We start from the raw sequence: 6102 nt of genomic DNA, 5'->3' as shown, positions 1-6102 counted from the left end.
AGTATTGCGCATGCGGAAGTATGATAATATACTATTTTTAGGATCATACTTGTATATAAGTGACCTGTCACGTGCGAGGGATTAACCAATAATAGGGAAAAGGAGTCCGATTTTCATAGGAGTCGGATTTTCATATGACAGCTATTTTTTATTTTTTTGGGGGCTTTGACTAAATTACAACAATGCTCTTGATATCATTGTTCTGTTCTCATGATTAAACATACTGGCCCGTTTGAATAGATTTTCATAAGTGGAGCTGTGATAGTGCTATATGCAGTTTGTTATGGACAGAGGGCGCACTTTACTTGATGTCCGTTTCTTCATCAGCCCTCCTGTATGATTGATTCAGTTATCGTCGTAATGTGAGCATTAATTCGGGCGATTCACAATGCAGTGCGCCACCAAGAGTTTGCCACGGAGAGTTCATTTTTCCCAGTGCATTGTGGGAGAAGGTTGACAAATTCGCAGCGTGGGACATTTGAAATTGTTAGTTTTTCCGGTCAGTAGTTTCGTAAGCGTATGATTCGAGTATGATTTCGTAAGCGTATGATCCAAATTCATCCTCAATTTCGGTGGATTTTTGGGGGGACTTGGTCCTCAGTGCAGGCCTGGTGTGACTGAGTATTGATGGAGTATGATGGATTTGGGCCTGGAGGCCTATTAAGACAAAGCATGCATTAGAAGCAGTGTGATTGATGGATTTTGATGGATCATGCTGATGGATCATGCTGGCCCGGATTTGGGGCTTCAAATCATTAGCATTTTGGATGTCATTGGGCCCGAAAGTGACGCTATTTAACCAAGGGCGGGTCCGGGGGCAACGGGGCCATGTTCCCCCCCCCCCCCCCAAAAAAAAAACCTAACGTTTTTTTTAAAGGAAACATGAAATAGGATGTTATGACTTAAATGCATTTAAAACAGCTTTCCTGCCATGTAACTATGACTTTGTACCTCCTTTGTCGTAGTAAAAGGGAGAAATTTCAACATTTTAGTTTTTATGCTAATGGCATTTCCATATTCATGACCAAAAGCGTGATGTCATTCAATGCAGAACAGTAGTGTCTCCATAGCTTTGTGTACAAATATTATATCAAACTTTTCTTCATTTTCTTGGAGTAAGTTCCACTTTTTACTTGTTTGAACAGCTTGTTTGGACAACAGTAGAGGCCAATATTTCTTCAAAACATTTTTTGTGGGTAATTTTGAAGGACCTATTTTTGTGCTGTTCATATGCACTTTTGACAAGGAGTACCTTGTGTGACAAAAGCAAAGTAGCGCCCTCTTGCATGTATTGATGAAAGGATTTGCTAATAATTGAAACTTCTTGTCACTTCCAATGAAAACAAGTATTAAGATCTTGTATGTATTGTTGCAACACATAGTAATGTGCATGAAAACACGATGAGTTGAATTTCCACTGCATGTTTCCTTTAAGTGAGAGGTAGGCACTGCGCACACCACCATCTTTTCCTCAAAAAATTTGGTTAAAGTGGTCAGAAATTGCCTCAGATCGCACCACAGAGCATCTAATTCGGGGCCCTTAAGTGGGCCCCGAACCCCACGCCGTAATTTTTTGGACCCACTTTTTTGGGAATCAAATTTTTTTGGCCACCCCCCCCCCCAAATTGTGTTCTGGATCCGCCCCTGTATTTAGCCATATGTTGTGGAGGGATCGTTTTCAAGATGGCTTCTTTTTCGTTTTGGGAAAATAAGGGTCGTTTGCTTTCGGTGAGATTTTGTCAAAAAGTCAATGGTCAACCCGTCAGAAATTGGAAAGAAAATGAAAGATGGCATGTTGATCAGGCGCGGTTCTAGAACCAATATTTTGGGGGGGGCTAGCACGGTGGATCCAGAATTTTTTCAGAGAGGCGTGCTGAAATGTTGACCGGTTATTTTTTCCAGACACTTAGGCCTCCGAAAATCAATAGGGGGGGGGGGGGGGGGGGGGGGGGGGACTCATGCCATATTTTCAATGGGGAGCGCCAATAAAATCCTAAAATCATCCACACTATATTAACTAATGCACCCTTGTCACGGCTATTTCTTCTTTAGGGGGAGACCGTTCGCATGTACATCACAATCCTTCTTTTTGCTAATGCAATTTTTTTTTTTTAAGGAATTTATTTTGGGGGGGCTAGACAAAATTTGGGGGGGGGGCTACAGCCCCCCTAGCCCCCCCCCCCCCCCCCCCCCGTAGAACCGCGCCTGATGTTGATCATCATTTTTCTGTGCAGCTTAAATACCTGTGACGGTTTTGAGTATCTTGGAAAGATTTTGGAAGTACGGGCATTTAACACTGGTGTCTATGGGAATTTTTAATGCAGGATTATGCATCCTACAGTGCATGTAGACTCATTGTACACAATGTATGCAGTACATCACACTACATAGCCCAGAATCAAATTACACGTACAACATTTAGATGTGCAAGTTTTGTAAAGAAATACAAAATTATGGCATTACAAAGAAGCAGTAACGGTGAGGTTAAAGTTGATTTACATGTTATTTCTTTTCAAGTGAAAAAAAAACAGGGTATTTGGCTCTGTTTGTAAGAAATCACATGACGCATTCTTTCCAAGCCTGAAAAGTACATCACCAAGCCTGAAAAGTACGTCAGCCTATGGTTGGATGGTTTTTCTGACGTAAATAAAAATGTACTTGTAGGCCTATTGTAGGCCTATTGTAGGCCTATTCAGAGTTTCCACGTAGACTTGGATGTGCTGCCATTGGATCTTTGTGCGTATTTATTTCCTTGAACTTTTGCATTTAGTTTCTTTTTCATGCTTTACAAAGGGTGAGTCAACAAAAAACGAAACCCAAATGTCGGGACCACTTTTTTGGTAAAGTTTTGCATGCAGCAATGTCAAAATCTAGGATATGAAATCCCTATTCATAAGCTTTATTTTAGTACAAGAATCATTCAAATCACTCGTGTATATTTTAAGTTACGGAATTTTAAACACAAACACCGTTTTAAAGTCTGTCCACGGATCACCCAAAAGGTGTGCGTTCTTTCAGCAAAACGAAAACAATTCGGGTTTTTTGCCAAGTCAAAAATAATTTAAGTCAACATTTTAACGCCTTGTCAAAGGCTGTTAGGACAATCAACCTTGGGTTTTTTTTTTAGATTTTCATCACTCTTGATTGAAAAAAAAATCGGTAAGGAGGGGAATTTGTATTGTATATTTGAATTCAACTTCTTCACATTCAAAGTGAATTGAAGGGGACACGTCAGATAAACTTAAAAGAAGACAACGAACATGAAAAGTACTTAATATTAAGTACCAGTCAGCTGTTTAATGACCTAGGGTTTGTGTCTGGAATTTAGAAAGGGTAATAAACCTCACAGTGCGACTGTGTCAGTGGATTTGGCAAGACAGTTGTCTGGAAAATACACCTTTTCTCAAGGAACAGACACACTTTCAGAAGAAAAAATATATAAAATCGTGAAAATCGAGGAGAAGGAGGTGATACAAACCTAAAAATCAATGTTGATTGGCCTTATAGTACAGACCTGTTTCGGTCTGTATTTTTCCGAGAACTTTTTTTCTTCGCATTTTTAGTAATTTGGAAGTTGTCATTGGTCGTCTTTTCTATACAGTTCATGTAAGTTCGGACGTATTTGGGAAAATTGTGAATGTCGGTCCAATTTTAATGCTGCATTTACCGCTGTTTTAATATCCTATTATTTTGCAGACCTCTCGTGCAATCAGTGGAAATAAATTAACCTAAAAAAAGACACCTCAATAATGGTTGCTGAATGCACTTAATTTATATCAAACCTTCACTATGTTCATGCCTACGTGTAGCGGGAGAGCTTTTGGGAAAAAAAACTCATTTTAAGTTGGCCCTTTTTGCCGACGATTGCAGGGAAATGGAAAGCAAACAACAATCTAAAACGACATTTTCTTGGAAATTTCGAATGTTAAATATGGTGAATAGAAGAAACGTAACCTCATTTAATTTCATCCGATGGCATGTTATTCACTTAGGCCTAATCTAGCAAAATGAACAGAATGTTTTCAGGTGAAAATTGGTGTCCGCGGCGCTGCCATTTTGACGATCACTGACATTAGCCGAGATAATTGGCGAAAACGCACAAACTAAGTGAGAGGGGTACACTCTAAAAACGGAAGAGTTGAATTCAACACTTACATGTGTAAGGTCAGTGCAACAATTTGAAAGTGTTAAAATCCAGCATTTTAAATGTTGAATCCAACACTTAAAATGTTATTTTAACATTTTAAATGTTGATTATGTTGATTCAACACTTTCAAAGTGTTAAAGTTGAAAAATGTTGAATCAACACTTTTCAACATTTAAAATGTTGAATTAACATTGTAAGTGTTGGCTTTAACATTTAAAATGCTGGATTTAACACTTTCAAAGTGTCGCACTGACCGAACACATGTAAGTGTTGAATTCAACACTTCAGTTTTTAGAGTGTATAAAAGCACAATGTATTAAAAACACAACTTGTGCATGGCAGTCTCTGGAAAGTCAACATCACTGTTGACTATACATAGATCGCTGGCACTGCGCTGGCTATCTCTTGAGGTGTGTTTTTGGTGTCAAAGTGGATACGTGGAAACTACACTTCTTGTGCAGTCAGTAGTAATAAATTAACATAACCAAAAAAAAAATCAAAAAAGGCTGCTGTATGCACTCAATCTATATCATATCATGCATTCTATATCAACGAGCACGCAGCACAATGTATGGCACACACAACTAGTCAAACGTGACGGCAACTCGTACCCATGGCGCATGAAATCACGCGCTCGACTCTTGAGCCTGTACCGCTTTGAAATACGCTGAAAATGTTTGCAGATTGTTAACAGCACAAAGGGTTACTACAGCGAATCTGTGGGAAACTGTCATTTATCGGGGGTCTCCTCTCCTTCCAGACGACAGAATAAACAAAAGGCTGCCGTGCCATTCTCAAGGCTGGCTGCTCATACCAAACCTTTAACAAAAAGAACGAGGACAAAAGCCTCAGTTTGATGAATTACGAAATCACACGAAAATGACGTTTTATTTATAGCCTTGGGCTGCAAAACATTATTTTGTAGGCCCATTAAGGAGGATCCGGCTCCATACAATTCCATTATACTAAAATCCTTCCAGAAGTTTACAAAAGCCATTTCCTGGCCGGTGTACGTTGCACAACACAGTTACTCTTATATACCTTTATCATACTGCCACCATTTCAGTCATGTTCCCTGTATCCAATAACAGTACTGAATGATTATGTTTTTTATGCAAAAAGGAACTAGACTATTTTCCCTTCTAGCCTCGCTTTGGTTGCGTGGATTTCATTGGGAAAAATCCTAATGGCCGCAACATGAAAATGGTCTATTTCTTGCTTGGTTCACCATTTCACTTTTGGTTCACCATTAATTCAACCAAAAAACCCTGAACTAAACAGTTGTCTGGAAAAAGCATGGATAATAATGTGTGTGTGTGTGGGGGGGGGGGGGGTAAATATAACAAGTGCACTGTTTTTCAATAAAATGAACTAGGTAGGGATGTCAGCTAAATTTTATACATATAAAAGGACGAAATGTAATGCGATAATTGAATAACAACCCAGTCTGAACAAAATCGAAAAATTCTGCACGAATGTGAATGCGTGTTGATGACAATGAAGGTGTTTTCTTTTGGGGTTGGGGCTGTTATTGGCCGAGAAAACCAGCTAATTAAAATAAGCTTTTAAACTGTATTTGTTCCCATAGCCGGAGCAAAAATATATTTATTAAATTAACCATTAGGCCAAAAAAAAAGTCTCCGGTATCTGGTATGGAGCTTGCCCAAAAAGTGGTGCGGCGACGCGGCTTTTTTTTTTTTTTTACCTGATTTTTTTGCTTCAAATGTCGGCTGATGACTGCAAATGGTGCCCGACTAAACTTAGTGCAAATTATGGGAGTCCAGAGAGGCCACATAAAGCTTATTATCGACCATAACCCAATCTAAAAACACGTTAAAATTGTGCAGCAGCAGGATTCCAGTCAAACCAGTGAGTTTGGCGGTTTTGAGACATTATCTTTCATTGAAAAAAATAACTTTTTTCATTTTGCCGACGCGCATGGCTACGGCGACGCG

This window comes from Patiria miniata, unplaced genomic scaffold, assembly GCF_015706575.1.
Source record: "Patiria miniata isolate m_02_andy unplaced genomic scaffold, ASM1570657v1 HiC_scaffold_19, whole genome shotgun sequence".
NCBI classification, from domain to species: Eukaryota; Metazoa; Echinodermata; class Asteroidea; order Valvatida; family Asterinidae; genus Patiria; species Patiria miniata.
Note: the sequence above shows the minus strand (reverse complement) of the source record.